General features: G+C 43.0%; 1 protein-coding gene across 1 annotated transcript in view; it reads right to left on the minus strand.

Annotated features, from left to right (window-relative positions):
* LOC102499793 (ubiquitin-conjugating enzyme E2 E2-like) overlaps window positions 1-15,222 on the minus strand; it is a 228,494-nt gene that overhangs the window by 197,036 nt on the left and 16,236 nt on the right.

The raw sequence follows: 15,222 nt of genomic DNA on the forward strand, positions 1-15,222 counted from the left end.
CAAACCCCTACTTGCATTTCTAGAAGTAACGAGCAAACAGATATGCCCTACACCCAAGACAGACCCAGCATCCCTCAGTCAAAATGACCTTTCTGTCCCTGGTTGTAAGTCACTCTGCGTGCAGACATCAGCTGCAGCATTTAGAGTGGACCAGGATCCGTTTCAGAGGGGAGTTATGGCAACGCAGCAGTTTCCTGGGAGTAAGAACCAAGTTATTCGTCCTCACTCCTTCCCCACACCCGATACATGCTGGGGACTTTACAAGCACTCCATACAATAAAAACCTGGACTTAAGGGTCTTCCCAGAACATCTGGCTAGCTCACTCCCATGTCAACAGTATATTTCTTTTTACTGCATGTCTGCCCTACTAGATCAGCAGTTCCTTGAGAACAACTAGATTATCACAAAAATATAAATCAATACTTAAAATGAATTTAAGGGGCCAGCAGGTGTTGTAGTGGTTACGGTGCTGGACTCCAAAGTGGCTGAGAGCAGTTCCAGTCCCAGACCTGGCAGCTTCAAACTCACCCCAGGTGCACACGCATGAGTGCCCCAAATCTCCAAGAGAATGGAGGAGAAGGGACATGGCCATCCCCCCAAGGGGGTGATTTCTCTCTGTCTCTCTGTCTTATATGCACACACCCTATATCAAAAAAAACAAACCAAAAAACTCTCAAAAAATGAATATAACACTATTTCAGAGAGACCAGGAAAGAGGAAAGGTCATCACCTTTTTTAATCTCATTCCCCTAATCAGAGAATTGCAAATCCTCTTTCCGGGGTGTTTCATTTGCATTTACATTTTACGCATGCATAATCCTAGGTTACATACACACAGCCCACTCTTCCTTACCTGTATCTTCTCATGTTACTAGATAGCTGCCCGCTGACTTGTACCAGAAACAAAACCATCCCGTGCATGGGTCAACCATAATTCACGTAGCCACTTCTCTGCCTATTAACACTGTCCGTTCCCACACTTCCGCTGTTACAGGTAAGAGTCCACATTTTTCATCACTTCCCGTGAGCTAGAATGCCCCTTATGTTAAACTGCTGAATGAAAGGTCATGAATGAACAGGGCCGACACGCTTTCCCTTCAGAGCTGTAGGTTTCCTCTGAAAATCGCCACAGTTTGGGCAGCGCGGCCTCTAATTCCTTCCTGCTTTAAATGACATCTCCTGGGTTAACAGCGAGGTCGAACCTTCTCCAAGGGCCTGGTCGGGGGCCATATTTCCTTCTCTGAGGACACTGCACAAGGCCCGTGTACCTGTCCAGTCATCACGGTTCTCTTCCCGGTCTGTCATCCTCTCTCGCTCTCAACACGTTTTTCTGGCTTACCTGCCCCTTTTTAGAGATCTTGTCCTCCTTCTTCCCCCAATATGTTAGTGTGCAACTTTATCTGGTCGAACTGTTTTTTTTTTAACAATTTCCTCTGATATTTCTAGAAGTCACCCTCTGAATCTTTGTTTTCCTTTTCTTTTTCTTCTATTTTGCATCCTTTAACTTACAGATAAGGCATATTATGCCTTTTCTTCATGCCCTCATAGAACCCACTTCAGTAGCGCTCACAGGCTAACCATGTAATAAATGCTTCTTACGTCGATATTATTAATTAAAAGATAGAATTTAGAAATGCTAGCTAATATCGTAATCTAGTCTTTTTAAAAAGCTAGCTAAGCAGTTTAGACACGAAAGTAACAGACGCTCTACAACGAAGGACAAGACAATGCTGGCAGCTTTGGTTTGGGTTTGTTTTTTATTTCTGTTGTGGGAATTTAAAGCATACAGTTTAAGAAAATCTGTTTTGGTTGGCGAACCAAGTTTTAATGCCGTGGTTAAGGCATCCGAGTTCTTTCGTACGCACAGCCTGCGGAACACAGCATTGTTCATTTTTGTAAGCCACGACCCTTGGGGTCTCTTACAGTGCTTTTTAAGTGTGGAGCTAAGAACTGCTAAATAATTTACTACAATTTATACCACTGTACAATTCACAGACTCAATCCCTTTTTCTTTTGCTTTTTTTTCCTAAGAGTTTTTTTTGCCATAGTGCACATGAGATCTTGGAGCTAAAAACAGAGAAGAAGAGAAAAATCATCCCCGATAGGACATGGCCATGCCGTAATTCCTTCTCCGCCATTCTCTGCTTGAGATTTGGGGCATGCACGCACATGGGCCCGACATGTTTTTCAGACCGCCCAGTTGAGGATTTGAACTCTGAGTCAGTCACGTGGTCTCCAGAACCTTTACCATGCCCTCAACTGCTTTTACTATGGCGGCTGGGTAGTTCCTTAGCCATCGACTCAACACAACAATATGTACTTATATATGACGCATAAATTAAAGCGACCAAGGTGTCACATGGGGAAAAATGGATCGCTTTATTCCTCTTCTGCAGTTTTAGCAATTTAAATTTTTGTTTGTCATAAGAAAACAGTCAATTAGGCCAAAAAGCCTAAGATTAATAAAAAGATATTAATACATGCAATAGGGACATTTGGGTTGAGACCTGTAACAACCGAATTCAAATGACAAGTGTGGCCGTTCATCTGAGTAAAGTCAGTGGCACCTGTTCATTCTCCACTAGCGTGAGAGGCCATTTACCTACAGGAGAACAGGGCGTGGCCAGCAACGCTGGCAACCCTACCCCATGTCCTAAGTAGCCCAGGGAGATGACTTTATAATCATGTATTGTTTACCCACAAGACAAAGGAATATTGTTTTTATATACAGATTTTATGGCTTGAATATATTAATCCCAAATGTAAGTTAATGATGAATCACCTTACAAATAACATACCTATTTAAGTAATCGCATTACCAATAATGTACCTATTTAAGGAACACATGACCTATTTCCTATTTACAATAAGTTTCCAACACAGTGTTTTTAAAATTAGGAAGTCTGCTTTTTCACGTTCTGACAAAACTAAGAAACAGGGTGACGATGTTAGTATAAAAGTATGATTTACAGCCCAATTACTGGCCAAGAGCACATTACAGGCTTGGAATAAGAGACTCTATACAATCAGTCCATTAAAATATAAAATAAAAAGCTAACCAGAGAATAATGGTTCTTTATCTTTCTGAAAGGGGCTGAGAGGAGTTCTCTGCAACCGGAGAAAAGCCCTGGACACTCCTCCCGAATCCCACCGCACACCAACAACTTTCCCTGTCAGTTCAGAGGTTCATGACCTCCCAGAAGCTGATGCAGACAGGGATTCGAAACTACTGCCACGGAGACCTGGAGAACAAACGATCCTTACCACAAGGCAAAGTAAGCGACTGCCACTAAAATGAAATATGTAACGCCGAGCTTCTTGCAGCCAGAGCAAGCAACAGAAAACACCACAGCCTACATAGTTCTCAGCAGCTGATAGAAGGAAGTACTTCCGATCACAGGGAGAGAAGCGCTTCTCAAAACCAGAATCTTGAAGAATTTATCATGTGAATACTTACACTTTAATGTCCTCGGAGAGGATGTGTCCAACAGAGTTTGATAAGCGATGCAGAGATGCTTTTCCTAGCCTGCAACTTCTAAAGATGGATAAACTCTGAGAGCGGAGGCTGCAAGGCGGACCCACACGAGAAGGTTCTGAGAGCACCCACACACCTCCCTGAATGTACTAAGAGCACCCGTGCCCACAGTCTGGGGCAGCTGGGGGGTGGATCCCAGGGTGAAGATCTTGTTGGAAGTAACTGTTTCTCTTTCACTTACTCATGAAAGAAAGAAATCAGCTTTAAATTTTAAAATAAGAAGGAATTACACTAAAATATAGGACCAATTTCTGATTATTTCATTTGATAAAAAGTTAGAAATGAGGGGGGACAGCCAGGTGGTGCAGTGGGTAAGGTGGCCGGATCCTACGGCTGACTCCATAGTTCGAGTCCCAGACCTGGCACCTTGAGAAACACGCCAGAGCAGTGACTACCTACACACCTAGATTAAGGGGGTAAAGCAAGCAGACCAGTTAGGTGTGGTCCCACGGGCCTGTAACTGCGGCCACCTGGAAGGCTAAAGCAGGAGGGTCTGGAGTTTGCGACCGGCTTGGGTGACACAGTCGGGACCATGTCTCTTAAAACAAAACAAAACAAAACAAAAACAGATGACATGCAAACCACTTGGATCAGAGCATGACATATCATTTATCAGCTACCATGACAGAGACAGAGAGATGGAAAGAGAGAAACAGCCCCCCAGGGGGGATGGCCATGCCACAGTCCCTTCTCCTCCATTCTCTTCTTGGGATCTTGGGCACGCACGCACACGCGCCTGGTGTGAATTTAAGCCACCGGGTCCAGGACTCAAACCTCGGTTGACTACATGGGAGTCCAGAGACATAGCCATTACGCTAACTGCTGGCCCCTTTCTGATCCGTTAATGCCAGCAAAGACCATTTCTGTTCGAGAGATGTACTTGGGACTCTCCAAACTTAGGTGTGCCTCTCCCCAGGCAATGCCTTTGTTCCCACTGGCACCTGTGTAGGAGAATCCAGGGGCCTGACCTGTCTTCTGCCCAGACAGACCATGGAGACGAGGGCCAGGCTTGTGCTCGCCTCCCTCTCCCACAGCGTGGCACTGGGCGCATTTCTGAATAAAACCCTCCTCTGCCTTTCTCATCATCGCCCGTTTTCAATTCTCTCTTGTTGCTTGTGCTACTAAAGTTCCTGCTCAGAAATGGGACACCCCACTCTCCCACGTTTACTTTTAAAGTTACTCGAATGGCTCATCTTTAGCTAATTTAACTACATTTATCCTGAATCAAATCCTTGCTTCCCACTTGTTCTCAGAACCAAAACAAAAAATTGTGAAGAGAGATTTTTGCTTTAGGGTGCGTGTGCTCACTGGAGAGACAGAGAAACAGAAAGTAGGAAATCACCCCCGAGGATTCGGCCACGCCACAATCCCTTCTCCTTCATTCTCCCCTTGGGATTTTAGACACGCACGCACACGTGTCCAGAGTGAGTTCCAGGCCTCCGGGTCCTGGACTCGAACTGCTGGATGTGAAAGTTCAGCTATGTAACAATTTTGCCACCTGCTGGTCCCCAGAACTGAACATTTTAAGAATCTGGAATCTATACTAAGCAGCTTTTAAAGAAAATCATTTGATTAATGAGTTATTTCTCCACACACATCTTACTAAATATAGCTGCTGTATTTCAAAGACATTGATTCTCAAATATTTCCATTTGGCTTCAACTCTATTAATCTTGTTCATTTTTAATTCATGCAATAGTGTAGCGGAGTCACATCTTATTCCAGAATTAGGTTTTAAAGTCACTTTATAGAAGGCCAAAATTGTACATGCTCAGAATTACCTTTGAGTGCCTTTTAAATCAGCCTGTTGATGATGATGTGTATAGTATCCTCAACTGGACTGGTCTGAGAAGTATTTCATGTTGGGTAAAGTCTTTTCACAAGCAAAATGAGAAATAGTGATTGACTGGTTAAAAAAAAAAAACTGGAATGATAATAATAATGATCAGGAAAAACAATGAAAAGATATTGGATAATGAAGTGGGGACTTTAATATCTCTGTATTGACTCTGTATTTTCTCTGTATTGACTCTGTCTTTTCCTTCTGGGAAAAGAAATGTAATGTACTGTAAAGTTAAATGCGATTCAATGTAATATAAACAAGATTATGATGATAATAAATAAATTTTTAAAAATTAAAAAAATGCTAAAAAAAAAAAAAGAAAAAAGAAGAAAGAAAAAAAGAAAGGAGATTGGGGTCAGCAGGTGGCGTAGTGGTTAAGGTGCTGGACTCCCACACGGCCAATTGTGGCCTGAGTTCCAGACCTGGTGGCTTGAAAATCACACCTGGTACTTGTACCTATGTGCTCAAAAATCCAGGAGAAGAAAAAAGAAGGGACTGAGGCATGGCTGTCTCCCCTGGGATGGGGGTGATTTCTCACTTTCCTTCTGCCTGTGTCTGTCTGTCTGTCTATCTCTTTCTTTGTCTCTCAGTGAGCTCACACGCCATATGGTAAAAATCTGAAAAGTAAAAAAAAGAATGAAATAAGGTCTATAAGATATTATTCTGCAGTATTTAATTAAAATAAATATTCAAGACTCTGCACCAATTCAGTTAGGCTTTAAGAAATCATGTCCTTTGAGGGTTTCTAGTCATTTATAATGATTTAACAGGAAGAAAATGGGGTTTAGAATTTAGATTTGAATTTTGCACTCAGATTCAATCTCCCCGACTGTAAAATGAGGGTGAGAACAATGCTGTGAGATTGAATAAATGGTGCTTTGACAATATTCAGCATATGCCTATCAAATACGAGAATTCGACATTGCCTCTGTAAGTTTTTTACTGGCCAGTGAGTAAGGGTTCTTCCGCTGTGACCCTCCACGCTCATGTAACTTACTGTAATCGTGGTACCTTTTCCCATCTTTGTGTGTGTATCCTCACGGTGCCTAAGATACTAGGGAACCACAGTTACTAGACCATAATAAGTAGATCCAAATATTATGATTTATAAAGTATCTGCATAAAAGAAAACTAGAAGGAGTATCCGAAATCAAGACCTTTCCAGAAAAGGTGAGGCCAACGAAGCTCGGTGTTCTCTGCACGGTACTGACCCGTACACTTTTTCATCCTATTATTAATTAGTGCAACGGGCCGTTTTCTTCACATTCGACTCAGCAAATCATACATAAAATTTGTAACTTAGAATGAGTTTTCACTACCTCTTAAACAGTTTGTAAAAGGAACTCAAAGTCTTTGAGAACCAAAGCATACACGTAACACTTTTCCAACACAGTCATTGATCCAAGAAAAAGTTCCATTATTTTCTTTTAACAGGGCCATAGAAATAGCAATTCAGATTAGACATTTTAGTTCCTATTATCTGAGAAATGTAAGCATGTGCTTACGAATTAGAACCACCGTGAAGGCGGCGGCGCCATGGCCCAGCCTCACACACTGCTGTTACTGACTAATCTTCTCTGTATGTTTTCCTCTTTGAAGCATTGTTCTGGTACTCAGCTATAATAAACAAACCTTGTATAGTTAATTACGCTGCCACACTAACAATAAAAAGTTGGCCTTCTTCCACTCTGACTGTAAAAATCTTCATTAAGAAGGCTAATGAACGCAAATACTGAAAAGCTGACTGCACAAAGACACATGTAACCTGTTAAAGGAACATATATTACAAAGTGAAGTGAACACAATGCTGGACGCTCACCTATCTTTATGTGCAATGAATATATGCAAATATGGATTTGCCGACATATGGTAAAAACATAATTAAAGATCGTGTAGTCTTGCTTCAATTTTCTGCAGGAGGCATACTCAGTTTAAAAGTTTCTCCTGGGTCAGCAGATGGCATAGTGGTTAAGGTGCTGGATGCCACAGAGCTGACTTCACGGTTCTAATCTCAGACTCAGCCCCTGGAAAATCATGCCAGGAACGTATGCGTAAGTACCCAAAATCCCAAGATGAGAGGGAAGGAAAGGACTGTGGCATGGTCAACCCCTGGGGGGTGATTTCTCACTCTCCCTCTCTTTGTAGTGAATGTACATATCCTACAGTAGAATCCTTAAAAAAAAAAAAATCTCTGTTCTTGTTTTTCTAAAAAAAAAAAAAAAAAAAAAAAAAACTAAGCATATTACTCTTAAAAAACAAACAAACAAACAAAAACAAGCAAAAACCCTCTGTAGTTGGAAAGATAAAAATCATCCTTGCTGTGCCACTTATTGGCAAAGGCAGCTGAAATATCAGTGAAAATGAATGAATAATGTAGGCTTAAGAAAGATCCTGAGGCTGCATCATTTTCATATAAAAGGTAAGATATTCTCTTAATTGGCATTAAGTTGAATAAAAGCTGCCGCCTATTATATTTCAGTATTTTAAAAAGAACTACTTGGAAATTTTCATTATTGAAGCCCTAAGGCCAAGAAAAAAGAAATACTAGTTGTAGACGACTGATTTCGGATTTCAGAAGTTCAATTAGGCTAGCCAAGGCTTGAGAGAAGAAAAGCAGTGAGCTCAACAAAATGATTACGCCTGGACGGACAGTGGAACGACTGTGGGCTGGACTGTACGACTGCATTATACCTAACGACAGATCCACCTCTTAATTAGAGCTACTACTGTAAAGAACAAACACAGGTTGCTCTCTAAAGAAGACTCAGAACATTAAATACAAAAGAAGAATCAGGAAGAAGCTGTGGGTGAGAGAGTAGGATGCTCAGTGAGGGTCCGGTGTCTGGGGTCAGGTAGAAAACTGCTCAGAGATTGAACACATCCAGAAAGACATACTGTGATATTTGCTGTTACGGAACTGTACGAGCGTGCAAGATAAAACATGCGACCCGAGATCTACAGTCCTAATATTAATATTAAACTGTGCATATTACTGTCCACTGCAGCGAGTGATCCATTCAGCAAAACAAAACAAAACAAAACAAAAAAACGAGGCTAGTACCCTCTGAAGATTTTCTTTGCAATTTCCTTTAACTTCAACACCTATTTGCTCCTTTTAATGATATTCCTGCTCAGCACTATTTTGAAGCTAAGTGGTTATGGCAAGTTATAAAAGACAAGGCGCCCCTGACTATTCATATACCCCGTTTATTAACCTAATGCCGCTTTAATGGGAACTTAAACTTTCCGCGGCAGAAAGGCTTGAGCGCTACAAAGGCTGGAAAGCACTGTTTCAAGGATCCCCACATCCGTCTGCAAAGCAGTCCACGCTGTCGATAAAATAAAATGATCGTGGAATAATAAAGAGCTTGGTAAAAGGATGACAGCTGTCATTCCTGAAACAAATGTATTTGCAAGAAGCAAAGAAAATTGTAGTCAAAATTTAAAATGCGTTTCCATAAGATGGTATCTTTCTGTTTCAACGTGCATTATGGCTTTGGGGACCATTAGTGTCTATACCAGACAACACAAAATTAAAACGTGTGATTATGGGGGGCCGGCAGATGGTACGTCGGTTACGACACGAGATTCCACATAGCTGACTCCAGGGTTCGAGCCCGGATCCTAGCGGCCTGAAAAACATACCAGGCACGTGTGCATGCGTGCCTGAAATCCCAGAAGAGAATGGCCAAGAGCCCGAGCTGTGGCCATGCCCCCTGGAGGGATGATTCTCACTTCCCCTCATCTCTCTCCCCGGGAGTACGCACCCCTGGGGCAAAACCCTAAACGAAGTTGTTACATCTCCGCTGAAGAACAGGATGGACATAACCGCTTCTAGTACAATCCACTCTACCTGTGTTAGAGTCATCTCCGATCGCACTGAACTTTCCGCACGCCCATACTCAGGAACGGACTGTGCATGAGGCTCCTAGGGGGTTAAAAATGTTCGGACGCCGATAAAAAATCAAAGTGCAACTCGCTGGACACTTACGACGTCCTGGGCACTGCTCAAGTATCGGCCTGTAGAGACGCACATTCTAATGAGCGAGCGCACACACACGCACACATGAGGTGTCATAAGGTATTAAGTACCAGGGAAGAAACAGCAAGAGTTAAAAAAAAAGGTGGGGGAAGAGCCAGCAGTTAGCATAATGGCTATGTCGCTGGACTCCCATGTAGGCGGCAACAGTTGGGGTCCCGGACCCGGTGGCTTAAACTCACGCCGGGTGCATGTGCATGCGTGCCCAAGATCCCAAGAGGAGAATGGAGGAGAAGGGATTGCGGTGTGGCCATCCCCCCAGGGGGTGACTTCTCTCTTTCTGTCTGTCTGTCTGTCTGTTTGCCTGTCTGTCTCTCTCTCTCTCTCTGTGTCCTTCTGGCGAGTGCACGTGCCCTAGAGCAAAAACCTCTCCAAACAAACAAACAAACAAACAGAAAAAGAATACACTAGGGCCAGCTGGTACCTGGTGATCAGTGGCTGAACTGTACATGGCCAACTGCTTGGTTCGAGTCCCAAATCGAGCTTGAAAGACATGCCAGTGTGTGTAAGTGCATGCCCCAAATCCCAAGAAAATAGAAATGAGGGTGCAGTGTGGCCATCTCCCCCTAGGGAGTCCTTTCTCACTTTCCTCTCTCTCTCTCTTTCTCAGTTTACAAAAACAAGCAAAAAGGCTATATAGAAGGTTAGAGGCAAAGAGAGAGCCCTGTCGGAGTCTACAGCAATGAATCAAGCAAGATATGGGGACCTGCAGTTGGCGTCATGGCTATGTCGCTGGACTCCCATGTAGCTGACCTCATGCCAGGCGCGTGTGCATGCGTGCCCAAGATCCTGAGGGGAGAATGGAGGAGAAGGGATTGCGATGTAGCCAACCCTCCTGGGGGGATGATTTCTCATTTTCTGTCTCTCTGTCTTTCTGGCGAGCACATGTGGCTATAGCAAATACCTCCACCCTCCCTCTCCCCCCAAAAAAGTAACTTTAAGTCCTGTGAGAACCTCTAAGCTAAAGAATCTAAAGTTTAAAAACAAGTAGAGGGCCAGCAGGTGGCGTGGATGTCTAGGCGCCTGGATCCCAGAGGGCCGACGAGCAGGTGGAGTCCCAGACCAGACTGTTTGAAAAACAAGTCTGATAGGGGCCGTGAGCTCACTCGCCCTCCTGAGGAGCCTGAGAAGGGGCTGTGGCCTCTCACTCCCCTCACAGGTGCTTCCTCACTTACCCTACTCCTCTCTCTCTCTCCAGCAACTGCACACACCCTACTGCAAAATGTAAAAGTAAAAACCAACGAAAAGGGGGAAAAGAGAATAGATTGTTGATGAAATAAGTGAGAAAAGGGAATCAGTTAGCAGTTAGTAAAATGTGGCTGTCCAGCCAATTACCCTCGCCTTAAACATTAAACACTAAGGAATGAAGGAAATTGAGAAGCCTATTCTCTCGTCTATAAAGTTCTCCAAAGTCAACTCGGTTGCTTTATGGCACATTAAAAAAAACCAGGACAAGGACAAGGCAGGCACCTTGAGACAGGAGCTCTCCCTAACCCAAGAAACAGACGCAGCGGAAATGAGAACTGCACTCTAAAAGACTAAAAGTGGATAGGGGTCAGCAGGTGGCATGGTGATTAAGGGCACTTGACTCCCACATGGCCAGCCGTGGTTCGAGTCCCAGACCTGGTGCTTTCTCACTTTCCATCTCTTTCTTTCTCTCACTCTATCCCTCTCTGGTCAAGTTAACATCAACAAATAGTTGAATAAGACTAAAACAGAATTATAAGGGAAAGAAAGAAAAGTTGAAAGCATACCAGCCAAAAGTAGATTAATCCACTTTCCAACTCCTTTTCAGAGAGTTCACTGAGTAGTTCTGTCCATCAAAAGGAGATAACTAGCCTTTCTACTCAAAGTCGTAACCATCAACAAAGCCATGAACCTCCAACAACTCTTCCAGAAGGTCTACTTTTATCACCCAGTAGATCAGCACAGGGCTGCACGTTTGGATGCTCAAGGTCTACTGACTCTAATTCCATCTGATCTCTTCCTTCACCTTCCTTCCTTCCTGTGACATGGTCAACCTCCCTGTCCCTACCCAGTTCTGTGACTAGCACTGTAAATGATTCCACGATGCTAAGAGAAAGAAGCCAGACACAAAAGGCCACACCTTGTATGATTCTAATTTAAGCGAGGTGTCCAAAACAGACAAATCCACAGAAACAAAAACTTGATGACTGGTTGCTAAGGGGTGAGCGAAGAGAATAATGGAAAACAACTGTTAACGTGTATAGGATTTTCTTGGGGGAGTGATGAAAATATTTTGGAAGTAACAGCAGTGACGGTTGAACGACTTTGTAATAAGCTGGAAAATCGCTGAATTGCACACTTTAAAAGGATGAATTTACAGGGCCGGCACATGGTGTAATGGTTACGTCGCGGGACTCCCACATAGTTGACCACAGTTCGAGTCCTGGATCGGGCCCATATGTAACCTGAGGATGGCCAAAAAGTTCTAGTTAACTACCATATGATAATTTTAACAAAGCTTGATTAAATGCTTTGTAACACCTATATTCACATGTTTTATAGAGGCTATTTAACCCTGACAATAATTTACACGCTCAGTCCATTATATGGATTTGGAATACCATCTGCGATTCATATTCCATAAGTACGTAGCAGTTTTCACGTACTACTTATTTTCACTTCCCACTACCTAGTGAGTTATTAATTTCCTATTTCTGCCAATAAATCAAGAACAGATTCAGTCTGCTACGTAAATATGGGAGGGCACGTCTAATGCTGTCTTTGGGATCTCCTTCACCTTCTAGACAAAGCTAACATACAGTACAGTCGTCCCTCAATACTGTAAGAGAATGGGTTCTCAGGCCCTCCCCCCACAACACAGGGCAAAATCCACAGATACGGACGTCTCTTCTATGAAATGGCAAGTACTACACGACATGTGCCCAGCCTCTGCACACTGCTAATTATTTAATTACTTCCAACACCTAACGATGAAAACACCACGTCACTAGTTATCCTGTGTCGTGAAGAAAGTGAGGATAAGAGGAGGAAGCACCTACGGGCCTGAGCGCACCGCACAGACCTCAGGAACAAGTAACGCTGAACCCACGGTTGGCTGACGCTGCAATCGTGCACACTGGCCGGGGCTACTGCACTGAGGTTCTAGTATCTCAGAGACGGAGCAAGCCACCTGGATCATCCCAGAAATGCCCTAGAACTACTCAGATTTAGAGCAAAAGACACGATGCAATAATAAACTGTCTAGGACCAGCAGGTGGCGTTGTGGTTCAGGCACTGGACTCTCACGTGGCCAACCACGCTTTGAGTCCCGGACCCAGCCACTTGAAAATCACACGGGGTGCATGGGTGTGCTCAAGATCCCAAGAAGAGAATGGAAGAGGAGGGACTGCGATGTAGTCATCCCCCAGGGGGGTTTTCCCACTTTCAGTTCCTCTTTCTCTCTCTCTGTCTCTCTAGCAAGTGCCCTATAGCAAAAATCTCTCTTTAAAAAAAAAAAAAAAAGAAAGAAAAAGAAAAGAACTCTGACTCCTATTAGGCAGACAGCTTGAATTTACTAGATTTTTCTAAATTAATTCATTACGGTCATTAGGACACACAGGAAGGCAGCATAGAACTTTTAGAAACCAACCACAAAAGCACTGTTAACTCTGGCCAAAAATAAACCAAACTAAAATTGTGCCCTAACTTCTCTTTCAGAAGATAGTAACCACATTTTCCATTGAAATATAAACGGGCAGATTTACTCTAAAGCCACAATCAAATATTTGACACCAAACAATCCCCAAACCACAGCAATCCTCTTAACGAGCACACCAAACATCTAAATTAAGCAGGGCAAGTACACAGGCAATGTAAAACTAATCGCCACTTCCCAATGGGTCACAGCATGGAGGAACCTCTGCTTGGGGGAAAAAAAAAAAAAGGCACTACATAAAGGTAGATAATCTTTCTCTCCACTTGACCCAATCCAGCAACTATTTTGCAATCAATAAAAGCAGCTACAGTCCCTGCACTGTAGACCTGGCTTCTAAAGCAAACTTAGGAACTAGCCCATCCTCAGGCCACAAGTGGATCTCCTTGCAAATCCCATGAGTCAGAAAATTAACCAACGCAGTGAACCAAAGTGTCTGAAGGTGTGACGTCCACAATTAAAAGTGGAAAAGCATGATGTATGTTTTGTTTTACTGATAGAGAATTTACATATTAACCAGGAATGCTATCATGGAGATTCAGTGAAAAAGTAAACCTCCAAATTTCAGATGACACCGTCAACTTTTCTTTTATTGGTAATGAACTACGGCTTGATTCTAGAAATTTATTTACATAACAACCACACGGAATTTCTTGCCTCTCGGTCTCTTGAGTTTTAGTGTACACCATATCGGCTTAATCGAAGTTAAATTACTGTCTGTAGGTATGTATAATCTGTATTATCCGTAATCAGCTAAACTGTTTGATGATCCAATGTATTAGAAAATAAAACGCCTCGTAGCGAAGTTGCAGTATATACTGCATGATGTTAATGTGGATTTTAATATCAAAGAAGAGTCTTCAATACTCATTAAAACAAAGTATTTTTGCTGACACTCTGCTGTCAAAATTCAAGCAAAGAAGTGTATAAATTAAGATCACACGGGTGCCAACAGGTGGCGTGGTGGTTAGAGGCACTGGACTCCCACACGGCTGACCATGAGTCAAGTCCTGGACCTGGCGGCTTTTTTTCTCACTTTCCCTCTCCCTCTCTCTCTCTCACTCTGTCCCTCTCTGGTCAAATGTAAATAAATAAACAAATAAAGTTAAATAAAAAGAATATTTTTAGGAAGTCACATGTTGTCATGTGCATCACAAAGATGTCTGTCAATGACAGTCACATGCACAACGGTGGCCCCGTACGATTCCGAAGGTTATGTACCTCCTAGCCTAGGTCTGCAGGGGCCACCACCCGGTGTGTAAGTGTACCCCATGAGGTGCAGGACGACGGCACTGTGTTTCCCACCATGCACCCCTGCTACGAAGTGACACACAACTACATTTACCAAACAAGATTAGAAAAATAATGTCGGGGACATAAAACAGCCTGTTTATTTTTAAAAAGATTCAGAACCATTAAAACAAATAATAGCCGAGAAAAGAAGAGGTTTCAGGTCTCATTCCAACCGGATCTCCTCATGTGAAGCGGTCACCAAAGGAACCATGTGCCACCTGAAACAGTTTCTATGAGTCTTAAACGGGACAAAACGTTTTCAAACGTTTTCCCTAACACAGAAGTATCTGTTCTACGTGAGCGAGACATTCTTTGACCATTATTACTCTGAGTTCATGCCGATGAATCTCACGTAAAGAACCATATTAAACTTAGCACGAACCCAAGAATCCTCATTAGAATTTTTCCCACACAAGGGAGCTGTCCACTCGCTAGCTGCTCACGTAACCATCTGCAAAATCCTCACTTGTTAGCTTTTGTTTTCATGAGAAAATGCCAGTAAAAACGGAAATCACAATAAAATCAAACAATAAAACCTGCATTCAGGGCAACATTTTCATTTAATCTGCCCTCTCCCTTTTGATCCGTAAGACCATCGATTTTAAACTATAAGAACTCCGTGCTGGCCTGGTTCCAACACTGACCTCATATCAAAACAGAAATAAATGCCTTCAAATAGCCAAAGAGTCATCTTCCACCTACTGCAGCCAAGCCAAGACAGAGCGTCGAGTGGAAGTCCTTCTGCTTTTCCTCCTGTACCTGCGTCACATAAATCCTTTCCAAGCCAGTACTTTTATTTCCTTAAGTTAACGCTAGCCAGAAAATTGGCGGC

The sequence above is a fragment of the Tupaia chinensis genome, unplaced genomic scaffold (genome assembly GCF_000334495.1).
Source record: "Tupaia chinensis unplaced genomic scaffold, TupChi_1.0 Scaffold148626_1, whole genome shotgun sequence".
NCBI classification, from domain to species: domain Eukaryota; kingdom Metazoa; phylum Chordata; class Mammalia; order Scandentia; family Tupaiidae; genus Tupaia; species Tupaia belangeri.